The sequence below is a fragment of the Thermobia domestica genome, chromosome 4, assembly GCF_964235325.1.
Source record: "Thermobia domestica chromosome 4, izTheDome1.hap1.1, whole genome shotgun sequence".
Classification (NCBI taxonomy): Eukaryota; Metazoa; Arthropoda; class Insecta; order Zygentoma; family Lepismatidae; genus Thermobia; species Thermobia domestica.
In genome coordinates, this window is record NC_137457.1 from 9,837,945 (window position 1) to 9,852,735 (window position 14,791).

The 14,791-nt window shown below is 31.1% G+C and overlaps 1 long non-coding RNA gene across 1 annotated transcript in view; it reads left to right on the top strand.

Annotated features, from left to right (window-relative positions):
- Positions 1 to 14,364, top strand: part of LOC145683705 (uncharacterized) — a 39,598-nt gene extending 25,234 nt beyond the window's left edge. Inside the window, exons 5-8 of the long non-coding RNA XR_014131163.1 lie at positions 1,237 to 1,269; positions 10,038 to 10,070; positions 12,072 to 12,107; positions 14,202 to 14,364. This is a non-coding gene — a long non-coding RNA (uncharacterized LOC145683705). The remainder of the gene's footprint in view (positions 1 to 1,236; positions 1,270 to 10,037; positions 10,071 to 12,071; positions 12,108 to 14,201) is intronic.
- The last annotated feature ends 427 nt before the right edge of the window (positions 14,365 to 14,791 follow it).

The window sequence follows — 14,791 nt, forward strand, 5'->3', positions numbered from 1 at the left end:
TACAAGAACTATGGACTGAATGGCCAAACCTGTAGAAAATAAAATATCAAAGACTAGTGAATAGATAAGCTCTAACTAGATTTGTAGTTAACAGGAAATATAGGGTCTATATTACAATAAACGTAAGACTTACATAAATATATACAACATTATATAAAATAAACTTTTATCCGGAAGAGACTTCAGAATTCAATTCCTATTCCTGCATAATAAGTTGTGTGTGCTCCTGTATATATAGCTTGTTCATGGTGTAAAACACTGCAAGTACTTCATTTTATACAGATGAAGTACTTTAAACTCTTTAAACAACACTATAAATACGGATATGATAACATAATAATATGATAAGCAATTTAATTATGCACGGAATTCAATTTGTTACAGTACACAATACAACCTTTAGGGACCACAATGCACTATGGAAATATAAGAATGATACAAAATCGACCTTTCAAATACCATTGTTCTCTTTTGATATCTATTATTCCATAACAGTAATTAATAATTTGTTAAGTTCTTTTTTAGATTAACTGGGATATTGGAAGGGGAGTACGTTGTGTTGTATAACTACGAGGTCTTATCCATTTATATCACTCTTTTTAAGCTACACTATTTTAATCTTATCATTAAGCAATTAACTAAATTGAGTGTATTAAAAATTAGTGTTCTATAAATGGTGAGAATTACAGTGATATACGTAACACTTTCATTGTTCTACAGAAATTAACACTAAAGTTATTCTAATAATTTTGGAAATATAACTACTCTTACATTTATATCTAAAACCTACACTTGAATCTATTGCGTGTTATTTATAATTAAGCCCTGAGTTATATTTTATGTTAACATAATGACTTATGTTGATGTTGATTCAGTGTCATAAACTTTCATTCAGATAAAACTTTCATTCAGATAAATACAACTTTAACCACTGCAAACTTAACACGTACAAATGCACATTTTAACTGCATTTTTATCACAACTGGAAAAAAAATTTCTTTTTTATTATTCCATATGCTTAAGTCTAAATACAAATTCAAATTTCTGTTTACTTTTTCTTACAATTATGTATAGTGACTCTATTACTTTTGTCTTAATATTCATGTCGAATATACTTTGCTGAACCTAAATATATTTTAAATTAAGAAATTTAGTTCAAATAAATAATACTGTATGGTGTATTATTTATGATGCTTTCTAATTTTACTATTCATTATTATTTCATATTTACTTTAGGTAGTAACAAACCGTTATTGGAAAGCGTAAGAGGTAAGAACAAGTCTTTACTATTGTTTACAAATGTATATGATGCACATTCTACAGCTTGTTTCACACAACCTTTGCATATAGATGCAACGGTTTCAATGCTAAACAATAAATTTCATATGTGAAGCATTGTACTCATAACAAAATTTTAGTTGATATAATTAATGATATTGTGTATTTGGCTAAGAAAATTCTAGACACATAGAGACAAATACGTCAGGTATATCAAAAGTACTTTACTTTCGAGTAGTGTTCGTTATTGCTTGATGTATATCAAAGTGTTTGCCTATTGCAAGTACTTTAATAATACACATGTGCATGAATAACATATATTTATGACTATATTAGCTGTAGTTATTACAATAAGATGCAATAGTTTGTGTGGTTCTTTATATTCAATTTGAAAAATTAAAATACCATATTAGGGTGCGTTTCTTTTAATGTGAATTGTTCATATTTTCCCTCTTCGGAGAGGTATTTCATTATCCTTTAAATTGCATAATGAAAATCCCATACCCTTCTTTTGCCCATCGCATTAACTCAATTACATAAAGACCAAAATTAACAAAACATTTCAGAAGAGCAGTGGATTTCCCTCTATTTCTGTAATAAGAACTTAGTTTTTTATTCTAATTATTTGTTATAATGAGATTCGAATGACATAGTAGATATATTAATATAATAATCCATGTTTACTTCAGATCAAGAAATAATTAAATGGTAACTTATTTAAACCTCTTTGAACATTTCTGATAATTTCATAATTAGGTTATATATTGTTGGAATTTATAAGCAGAGAATTGAGAACATCACTAACAACATGACCTTTTGAAAGTACGAAATCAGTATCACCACCTTAAAACTACATTGTGGAATAAGTTGTAACCTAAAATCATAAAAGATATTTTAGGTTAAGTATATATAATTAACGTTAAAATATTTTATTTGAAACTAGACAAAGCTTTCATTTCAATTAAACTAAAAATGGTATATCAGACCACTTGTTTACACTGTAATAATATTTTATTTGAAATTAACGAGAAATACACAATACAGAAACATGCTACAAATTTATTTCTCTTCAATTTACATGTAAATACTACATTTGGGTAATTACACATAGGCTATACAAACGAAAAACAGTTACATTAAAAAGAAAAGAAAATCTTATGATAATTGTAAATGCACAAATCAGTCCTATTATTTGATTTAAAAACACTTCGCTTAAAAACTGAAATTACTCAAAATCCACTTCTGTTTTTCTAACACCACACTACCCAGACACACACAAATGAAAAAGAACTGCATTAAAAAGATCTGGAAACTTCCGAATTCTTCTTGTGTGGGTTATCTGATTGAATATGTGACATATAGCACGATTATCTCATGTTACGCAAAGATCATTAATCTTTTTTTTTTTCTTACACGTTATTGTGATAAGCCTCGCAACACCATCCTCAAACCTTCGCCGAGATTACAGACAAAAGATCTCCTCCAGTTCCTTACCAGAGGGTAGCGTTCCCAAAACTGATGCAACGTTCCCTCTTTGTACTGCCATGCTGATGCGTTGCAGTAGAAAAGAGGTTGCTCTAGCATCTCCTGCCGATAAAGAAATGCGGTGACCAACTTCTTTTATAAAGTTAAGGCCTTCGGGACCCCATGAACCACCCGATTCAATAGCTATAGCGACAAAATGATATTTGTCGAGTAAATTGCTATACTTCCTGCGTTTTTCTGTTTCACGGCGAGCAGCCACGTTGCCAGCTTGTGCTGAGGAAGAATGTAAATTTGAAGGGGCGAAGGTGTCGGAACAAGTAAAATCCCATAGAAGTGCTTTTCACAATTCTGATAGAACTAATATTTGTCTTAATTTGTTGATAAATACATAATAAATGATCTAGGTTATTCCTGTTCATAGTGGTTAACTTTAACCCTTGATAAAATAAAAGTTAATGGATTATTTTGTTTACAAAACCCCATCACTGTACTTTATCTCTGTATTATAATAGTATTACAGTGTAATATCCTCTCTTAATCTCTGTGTGTGATTTAGAAATAGTTTAGGTTCAATATATGGATAAGAAATGAAATACTACATTAAACTTTAAAAGTATACACTTACAAGGAAAACCTTATGAAATTATACGAAACATCGCGTCAATAAGATAAAATATTAATTTTCTCTGAATAAGAAAAATGACAGAAACTGTAACATTCATTATTGTCAGTGTAAAAATTGTGCGTTCTATTAGGGAACACAGTAAGGTATAAGCAAATCTTTTAGATATTTATCAACAGAAATATTCATGCAATATCACGATATAGCGAGCGGTAATGATATTTAATGAGAAATAGATAAAAAATGGCTAATACTCACCGGAAGAAGTAGCAGAGTTTTCTTCTACATGTAAAATGAAGCGCTTCTGAAAGAATCTACTTGCATCCTCATCATGTTTAAATTCAAAACGGATTTTAAAACATGAAGGAGAAAATGGGAAGGGATTAAGAAATGTAATGCATATATCTTCTGTTAAACCAGGGTTGCAAATAAGCAACATAATTTTAGAAGTCCAAGAAAAAAGCGACTAGCCCACATCCCACAATGGAAATAATTTACTTAGCTTTGAAATAAATAATGGTGATATTAAGAATTCGCCGCCGCTGATGATCCACCCGCCCCAGGCAAGTAGGCGAATGGTTATTTGCATTGCTGTGTTAAACATGTTCACTGTTATTCACAATTTTATTACTTGCTTTCCAGATGGGGAAAATATGTAGTAAAGGATTACTCTAAATCATATTTATTTCTTCGAATCGAAATCAAATATAACTTTTTGTTTATAAGTGTAACATCATTCTTTGATTTTTGGTTCCGTTAGTGTTTCTGCTTTTGAAATTAAACATGAATCTGTAAAGTTATGGTTATAGTCTCTAAGGTGCGTTGCTGGACCAAATAGCTGCTGCGGGCTCCGAGACTTCCAAGTACTTTTTTAAAATCTTACGCAAGCTAAGCATGGAAGTACGTTTTTCCAAAACCGGTTCTTTTTACATGTACAAGAAACCTCTGCTATTTTCTGCGTTAAGTATTAACCATTTTGCCTGTTTTTCGTTAGATTCAAGGGACATAAAATATGTCTGAAATTAACTTTAGCATATGTTATGAAGAGATACACAGGAAGTGTATATTTCAAGAAATGATGTACAACAATAAGTCATGCCTTGCAATATATCCACAACCCAAAGACTTCCAATATATCGGCAATATTTCTACAATAAAAGAGCGTTTATATTTTGTGATTGATTGTACCTTAAAGTGGTGCAAAAAATAGTGTGATAATGAGAATATCAAGGAAGGAAGCTAATACTCCGTCATTATCTTCTCTCAGTTTTAGTGCTGATGACGACGAACACTCAATAACGCCAGAAACTTTATTGCTGCTATATAGAGTTGAATAAAATGCTATGACATCAACTCGTTTGTTATAGAAATTTCTGTAGTTTGCGAAAATTTCCATGATTCGATTCTGTCGCTAGAAGGTAACATATTCTTAGGTCTACGACACGTCATTGAGACAAATCCATCTGTCAATGCACAACGATTGACAAACTGACTTGGCGTTTCCCAAATTACTATGGTGCTTTATCCTCATCAACTCCAGAAAACCATTAAAGGCTGTCTCACTGGGCCACATAAGTTAGCTCCAGCTCAGGAATAGTTGTGCGGTGACAACGGCTGCTAAATCCACGTGTTCTTGCGCTCCCTGAAATGTATTGTTAATAACAACGAAAAATGAAAATTCCTCAAAACTTTTAATATCCAAACAAATAAACTGTGGCTGAGGAAGAGCCCACTCACTGAACCTGTACTCGAATAGAGCTGTTTCGATCATAACGCCGTGCTCTGTGTGAGCCACGCAAGGTAATTTCATCCGAATTCATTCCGAATCGCTTTACCCGCAATGTTTGCCTTGCTGATTGATGAAACAAAAGCACAATGTACTGCAACAGAACAACGGGAAACCCCACGATGTAAAACAAATACATCAAAAAACTGCAAGAATTAAATTATATTGAACAAATTTCACATCTACTTATAGCCATGATATTGCCCTTCGGATTACTGGCTTGTGGACAAAACGTCAACAGAGCTTCCCCGTAAACAGAAAGCAACCCACTGGATGTTGTTTGAGAAAGGCAAAGTAGCTCAGTGTATACAATGAAACATAATTTCTTATACGTCTAAAAAGAAATAAATAGACTAACCTTTTTATTCAATGTTTGTTTCTTCGACAAGTTTATCTTTAATTAGGTGAAATGGAACAGACAAAGGAACATATGCTTACTGAAGTAAATTTTCACTTGTCTCGTTAGGTTTGGAACCCACAAACTACCTTCAATTTTGTAAAACTTTCGCACCAATCAGAACCATCCTTCAGTTTGCATTCTGAAAAGTAATCACTAATTATCGTTTCCTCAACAAAGAGGTAATTAGAAGTTATCTTTTCGTAGGATTTACAGGTAAAAGTTCTTTTTCGTTCTTGAGCCCCAGAATGTAATGTTCTACTGACTTTAATGGGCTGAAAAAAAACGACCAACTTATTACTGTTTCTGATTGATTATAGTAGGTTGTAAATTAAAGCAGCAAGCACTGATGCTATTATTTTCGAGAATTTGACTTGTAATTATTTGTGAATGAAGTTTCGAATCTAAATTATAATAAAGGTGATAACAACAAGGAAGTAAAAAGAAGGCTGCTACAACGGTTATAAATTTGTAATGGAGGAAGAAACTGATAATTGGAAACGATGGGTCTGTAATGGATATAGAAGTGGCGAACACAACTGTGCTGTCTCCATCAATGTTGAGATAAGTCATATATTTTACTTCTAGAAGCTTTTCGTTACCAATTATGTTGTCTAATCACCTGATAGTAATGTTTTTTATTTACTTTGTAATAAATCTTAGGTTTTCATTAGTGTGAAATTTCAATGCGTTAAGAGAGAAAATATCATAGTCATTTTTGTTCTGTCGCTGACAGTCCACATGATGACCCTACGTATATTATAATCAACTCACGGGAGAAACGATTTCATATTCTTACTTAGAATAAAGGAACTCAGAGTGTCAAGTAAACGTACTGGCTGCTTTAGGTTTAAGTCGGAATTCAAATTAAAATTTGTTCATAACCTATCACATTGCAGCATTAATTGACTCAAGGAGAATGACAAAATAGTGTTTCCGTTCTACATTTCCTTCGTTGAAAAGTATGAAAGTATTTTTCGAAGTATTGTTATGAAGTTCTGAGAAATGTATTATTGAAATAAAGTTACATCTCAGAAGTGATCACTTGAAATTTACGTAATTGAATTGAATTGAAAAGGGTTTTATTCAAGTAGGCGAGGTTCAGCATATTACTGCTATACCACCTAACCCTTGTCAAGGAAGCATATTGAATTATACAAAAAAACATATAGTACAATCAATTGAGTCAAAAGTTTCGGTTATATACAACAAAAATACAGGTATACATTGAGATGATAAAAATAAAAGAAAAAAGTGGTACTTTTAACTAAACACACTCACACGCACAAGTACTACAAGTGAAGAAAGAACAAAGCATAAAAATACAAACATCAAACCAAACGCATACCGATCAATTACATAGAGACAAAATAAGTTGTGCGTGTGATTCACAATGCAGGGAAGAGAGTGATGAAATATTTTACAATGTATCGTTATTTAATAAAGAAAATGTAGCAAGACAAGTCTGATTTTATTTACGCGGCTCAAGCGATAGAATACAAATCTGGGTACCTGAACTTAAATTTTATTGGATGAGTAAATATACTTTTAACATTTCCTTGAAAGAATTAAATGTTTTAGCTTCTTTTACTACATTTGGTAGAGCGTTCCATGACCTTGGTGCTAATACTGAAAATATCGCAGTGGTTTGCTTGAGTCAATGGTGTGCAATGTCAAACGTACTTGTTTTGCGTGTTAAGAAAGTGTGAATAGTTGATGTAGCAGTAAGTTTCTTGTATAAATATGCGGGATGTGTTGTTTTAAGAATTTTATAAATGAGATAGCAATAATGCGAATGCCGTCTTCTGGAAATTGTCAGCATGCTTTTGCTGTTAAGAATAGGTAAAATATGATGGAATTTATTAAGATTACGTAAGATTATATTGATTGTGGACGAGACGATAGATGCTGGTCATAATCATGAGCTAAATTTCTTAATTGACGAGATGAATACTATACTTAAAAATATAAAGAATAAAGCCCGAACAAAGTTGGAGAAACCTTGACAAATAGTAGTCAAATACCTTAAGAGCAGTAGGGATGCTTACAAGGCGATGTCTCCAAACATGCAGACTGTGAAATGCACAGCGACGAAGTATTTTACCCTAAGAATCGAAGATTCTTAACGTAATTCCGATAGATAATTGCGATCTTTCCTCATATCTTGATTGCGTATTACTTCCGTATACGATGTCTGTATTAGTATAATATTCATAGCCTTAACAGATGAAAGAATTTAATACGAGTATATTCAATTACAAATAATTAGCCTATAATCGCAATTCCTATATATGTTGTTGAATTGATTATCTTAATGAATACGTTTCTCAGGCTAACGTTGCTCTAAACCCATGTGGACTTAGATTTCGTATAAATTACGCATTAATACTTTCAGTTAGGAACCTTTTCTGATAAAGATGGTCTTATTCCCTTCATCGTTTTCCAGATTATAACAGCCAATTCCAGACGCTGTCAAGGATAACTTTGGATGAATTTGGAACAATTTTAGGAAGAAAATAATAAATTAATACTTAATGCTTTCAGTTAGCTAATTAAGATGCGTGATTGCTAGTTTTTTAGATTACTACATTTCTGTTTTCTTCTTTAACAGAGCCAGATGGTGATTACAGGAAGTTCTGAGCTAGAGAAGTTCCTACTGTATATTAATGTACTAAGAATTAAAACTAAGGTCATTATGTTCAGCTCTGTTCGTCAGTTGAATGCTGGTTTGTTTAAAATTGGTAGACAAACAGCTAGAAATTTAGAAACATTAATTGGAAAGTCCAAAGAATCGACTACTAATTTTTGCATCATGCAAATAATTATAGGTTTTGAAATTGCATTCGTCCGGAACTAATTTCTAGAGATTCTGCATTTCTTAGAGGATGTCTTGTTTTCATCTGAAGAAATTTACCTGAATAAAAATACAATATTTTGAAATATTTACTTTGTACGTGGAAAACGAAGTTATTAAACAATTTTGGGAGATGTTGGACGGGTTAGGTTTTCTTCCATTGAATATGGTAGAGAAAGATCCTTCTTATTTAGAGAAAGTTATACCGGAGGACAAACGTGAACGTTCATCAGGGTACCATTGAAAAAAAAAGCGTAGGAATAATATGACAACTGCTGTTAACAATCTTAACTTTTTTGAACAATGATTTGTAACGTAGGGAAAGATCTAAGTATTGCGGAATCTATATTATTTAGGTTGTTTGAAGTAGATGAGATTGTTTCAACAAAGTAATGCAATAAAAGATAACAAACGTGATAGTGCAGGCTTTTTGAATCTGTTTCCATTATATCTTGAATCGTGATATTGTAAGCATAAATATTGATGTATGATATTAAAAATAATTTGACAACTTGATATATGTATAATATTATCTTAATGGCATTGCTATAAGGATACAATATATTCATAAGTGTAATACAATGTATTAAAATGTTAGAGAATGACTGGTATTCATGGTGAACTTATTGTTATTGGGTTGACAGGTTATTGTGAATTATTGTCACATATTTACAGACAGAAGTACCAAACTATTAGGTACAGATTATGTAAGTAGTAGATGAAATATGGGTCATTAATGACCAAGCATAGTGTCGAAAGAAACGGAAGCATTTATAACCTGGTATGAGATTTACTTATATATAATGATTCGTAAATATATTCAAGAAAATTGAGTAACTATTGAAAACCACTTGTTTCCTTATTTCTTTGTTTTGTCCGCTTGTAAGGAGGCCCAAAAGATTCCATACAGGTTAAATTGGATACTATTGATGTCTCGCGTCTTACGATTCCATCATCTTGAGTAAAAAATTACTTCAGCAAGGATGTCTCAGTTTCTTTTTTTGTATTTCACCAAATTTAAACTAAACCTTTCCAAGAAAGACGCTCAATAGAAAATATTTTCTGCAAAATTAATATTTTCTAGCGTCTTTTCTGTATACAAAATTATGAATTTTTCAATACAATATGTCATCCTTTTTCGTAAAATATCTACTGGGCTTTGAATGATTACACCTGAAGGGAATTAATGCATTTATGCTATTGATCATGTGTGCTTTTTGTCCTTGGCTTTTGTGCTACCTATTTTCACCCTGGGAACACTTCCTCCAGTAATGAAACTTTACCAAACAACATCAAATGGAAATAACTGTGACTGACTCTTTTAGTACTAAGCGCAAGACGAGGTATCAACCTGGAATTCAGTATCTGTTAGAACAAAGTTGTGTACAGTACGACATAATACGATAATCATTGAATGTTAACCAGCTTTGACTGTACAGGTAAGTTGTGTATGAGAACATTGCAACACTTGATAATTCTTCTTGTACAAAAGAAAAAACTTTAACTATTCACCTTAGACGTCTGTAAGGGATGTAAGTTATTACATAACATGTCTTTTAATGAAATAGACGCTTAGGACAAGTGGACTATAAAATATTTATTTTAATTTAAACAGAATACCGAAATGGCCTTATGGCGCCGGATGCCAGTAAGTATTTGCGATTTCTTTCATCGTTTCTAATATTAATATCCAATTTATATCCTTATCACTACCAAATGTTTACAACATTTCAGTGTACCATTTACATTTGCACTCTGTTCCAGCAAATGGGACAATACAGAATAAACAAATCCTCTTTGTAGCTCCAGAATACCTTTCCAATCAGACAAAACAGAAACACTGCACATTTTAAACAGTGGCACCATTGGAAATGGAATCGTATATTTAAGTGCACTGAGTATACTCAAATGTGTTTCATTTTTTGGTGGGATAGTATTAATACGCATCATCTACTCGCATTTGTAGATTCCATTCAAACGAAACATTTAAAGGTTTATGTTTAGAAGAAGTAAAGGTATTTATATTTATTTATGGACATTATTTTTAATAGATATTGTTATATTATTGTACGTGTATCTTTAATTTTGTGAGAATGTTATATAAATTACTAGGAATTGATGTTAGAAGATAAAAATGTTACTGAAGAGTAATTTTCCAAAAAGGATTATATCTATTATTTTAGCTTTACGTCCAACATTAGGTGTTGTAGGATGAAGGACACGGTGTTTATAAGCATGAATGCTATAATGAATGAAGAAAGTGAGAGGAAATGGGAGAGCCATGAGGAAACCATACACATGTAGCTCGTCCACCAACAATCGCACTTGATGTGAGGCTTTGAACAAAAGAGGATTGCAACTAAAAATAATCCTGCGAGCTTCATATTTTATATTTCTAAATGTATGAAGATTTACATTAGTTCATGGAACAATATAAGAATATTCCTATTACATTGTAAATTACTACATTCAGATAACTGTGGTAATTGTGCACATAATTAAACATTATATTTTAACCATATTATTACATAATAAACTAAAAATATATGTTGCAGATTATTATAATCACAATCCTAACTAACTTTAAGCCACTACATGTGATATCTTCTTCCAAATAGAGAGTTATAATCACATGGTCTCTATTACGAGTTCAACCATCCACATGCCTCGACTTCTCTGTTCTTTAATCTAGGAGGATTCTGTAAACGTTTAAAAAGTCAGAATCACTGATAACAAATGTATCTCCTTGACATAAATTAATCAAGTCAGTATTCTATTCTAAGATCTTTTGACGTTATATTAAATATTTAATTGAATTGAATTACATTTTATTCCTTCAATGACTATTCACATTGGCTGATTGCCATATAGTTTAGAAGATGTTAATGATGGGATTCAAGTATATTATTCAAGTATATATTCATATTATACTAAAAATATAACTACTTTTAAAATATTTCGTATATTATAGAAAAACGTGATAAAATACTGTAGCTTGCTTATACAGAAGATACTTTCCTTATACAGAAGATACAGTTTTTGTTTTACAAAATAGAAAAAAATATAATATGTACATAAAATTACATTTACGACTTAGCAGATTGTAGATCAGATTGCAGGTATTCCTTCACACTATAAAAGTAATGATTTAGCAACAGAGTACGTATTGACTGTTTGAAACTTTCATGTTTGTTATAGTTCAGATTCTTGATTAATACTATTTCCACCCATTCAACTGCAAACAGTAACTTCATTCACTTGGGTCCAGGTAAATGTCAACGTTGCATTTTCATTTACCGTTTTAGATGCTGCATTCTCGCGGTTCGTGCACATGTTATATGTTAATCATCTTACTTAACACTTTATCTAATGAGTACTCCTCTGAATGCAGATATCTAGAAAGGATGAAGGCGGTATATTAACGGACAAATTAGAGAATGTTAATTTTCCCAACATATTCAAATTGTTACATAACACCTTTATCCTCTAAGCGCTTCACACACACATACACGCACACACACACACACACACACACACACATATATATATATATATATATATATATATATATATATATATATATATATTAGTTTGCAAGGATGAGAATAATGTAAAATTTTGTTAACCACCTTGTTTATAATCATTCCAGTGCATTCTCGACCAACAACAGCTTTGCAAAATGGAGGTAAATATTTACATAAGGATTGATTGAAAAATGCACAAGGTGCTCCGCAATTATATTTCTTTCATTTCTCCTCTGAAGCAATTAATATTAATGAAAGATGAAGAAACTTCATACCATTTTTTTTAAACTAAGTAGCTTCAGTGGATCAAATTTGATCTTACATTGCCATTCAGAATAATCAGATATGCGACATATGAAACTTTTTGTTAACAATAACAAAGTAATTAAATAATTAGCGTTTCAGTTCCTTCGTTTGGTGCATATACGGTTGTATTCCACTCGAAGTACAGAATTCAAAGATTTTATCCTGCGTGGGGAAGGAAACTGAGAAAATATTTTAAGACATTTACTTGACACATATCATCTAGTTAAAATTCATTTCAGCTACTTAGACCCGCATAGTTGTAAGTTCATTTTGATGATTGAAGCTAGTAACATGGCTAAAAATAATTATGAAGATGTTGGATAGTTAATCAATAAATGATGTAAAGTTACGAAAAGTTTGTTATTTGTAAGTGATACAAATAAATTAACCTTACAAATAAAGTTTTCACAAATGTACTACAATCTGTTCACTGTTTTTATATATTAGGTATTAGAAGATGGAACGTACTACTAAAATTTAAACTTTTCATTTTCACTGCAAGGAATGGACTAAGAGAAACTGAAATAATTCTCTCTATTAGAATACACAAGAGCTTCAAAAATATTGAAAATTTTTGGCTTGCATCATCGAATAAAGTAATGAAACTAAAATATTGACTATATTAGAAAAAAACAATTGAAAAAATAACTCACTTGATAGCATTAGTACCAGTGGCAAAAAGAAACAACAATATATATCACTATCAGAGAAAACGGTATATACAATCTGATCCTGAAGTCTTACTAAAACTAAAAGACAACTAAATTTTAAGGTTATAGTACACTTGAAGTATATAAATTTCCATTTTTCAAGAAAAATGGTACAATATTCAAGGATAAAATCTATTTTAAAAGTACAAATACTGAGCCTTTGAAAATACTAAAATTGGATCTAGCTAAGGTTGTTAGTAGAGATATAATTATATAATAGAAAGTTATGAGGAGAATGAAGTTGCACATTTACCATGACAGTTTACTAGAAGGAATGACATGCTAAAGAGCAATTGATTATACCCTAGTCTAAGAAGAAGATTACTAAAAGTAATTAAATAGATTTTTATTAAAAGATCTCAAATTTGGTGAAATAAGTAAGTTAGTAATGTATTATTGTCAGAAAAAAAATTTAAAAATATTAGGAGAAGCTCTATGTGAAAGAAATACTGAAACTTATAGTGTTGGAGGGTACTAGGATACTAGGAATGCTAAACACTTTGAAACTAGGGACTAATGGAATTTAAGGTATCGGTATTACCTAGGTATTAAAAGAAGTACACTTTTAAAATTTAATAATCTACACTTTCGACGTTCGAATACTAGTAAACGCAAAGCATAGGATCTTTGAAGAAGTCAAAGTACTGACTTTTACTTTATTAACATTTGATGAGAAATACCCTGCTACTGAAAAAAATAAACAGAGAAGTTTAGTTAGCAGAAAAGTGTCTTTAGTGTCTACAATGCTATGGAATTGTATATCATAATCGAAGTGGCAAAAGAAATATGAGACATAATCAATTTTAAAACGGATTTTACAATTATTTTTGGAATTTGTAATTAAGCTTTATACATTACGTATTTCATATCTAAATCTTAAATATTATCTGTCTCTGAACTTGGATAAAATTTTAACCTTATGAGGAATTACGAAACGTGTGTAAGTGATTTTTTAGGGAAAAATATGCAATCTTGTCCTGATATTACCTCACAAAAACGTTTATCAACACGCACTGATTGAAACTTAATAGTCAATTAGACCCCACTTTAATAGTATATTTATGATTTGCATCTTGATAGTTAGATAAAAATCTTTTTAAAAATTATGGAGTATTGACTCTTTAAGTAGAATAATTAGATATTTTATCTTACTCTTTGTCTGTATTTATCACTAATCTGAATTTTATTGTTAAAAATCTAACTTCTATATTAATTGTGATATTTCCGGTTTCATTTCAGGAGGCATGATGTATCCCCAGCAGCAAAAATAGAAGAAAAAGTAGCGATAAATGATTTTGTACAGTCTCTGATATCAACATTAATGCTTATTATTTCAAACATGAAGGTTATCTATTTGTAAGAGAACTGGACATTATAATAGAATTCAATTATAATAAACCTATAGTGGATTTTTATTCTGAACCTAATTCGTGCATAACTAAGCAGCATAATAGTAAGGATTGTGTGATAAAGAAGATAAAATAGCTTCTACCTATCTTGTTCTCGACTGACGATGGGAGAAAATAAATCATACGAATCCTATAATCAAAGTAGTACTGGCTGGCTTATGGCTCAGTGACTGGATGCATGTCTTAGGAGAAAATCCAGTCTTCATTTTTGCATATTAAACTTGTCTTACCACAATTTTTGGTGCAAATATATAAGATCACACTTTTAAAGTCTGGAATTGCAAAATTTAATAATTTGGTAAAATAGTAGGGACCGGAGAATGTACCTGTGTAAGTTTCGCTGTCTGGTCTTGCTCTCTTATACGGGTAAATGATTGCAAAAACTTAAATTCGGAAAACTTTTACTTATTTGATATGGAT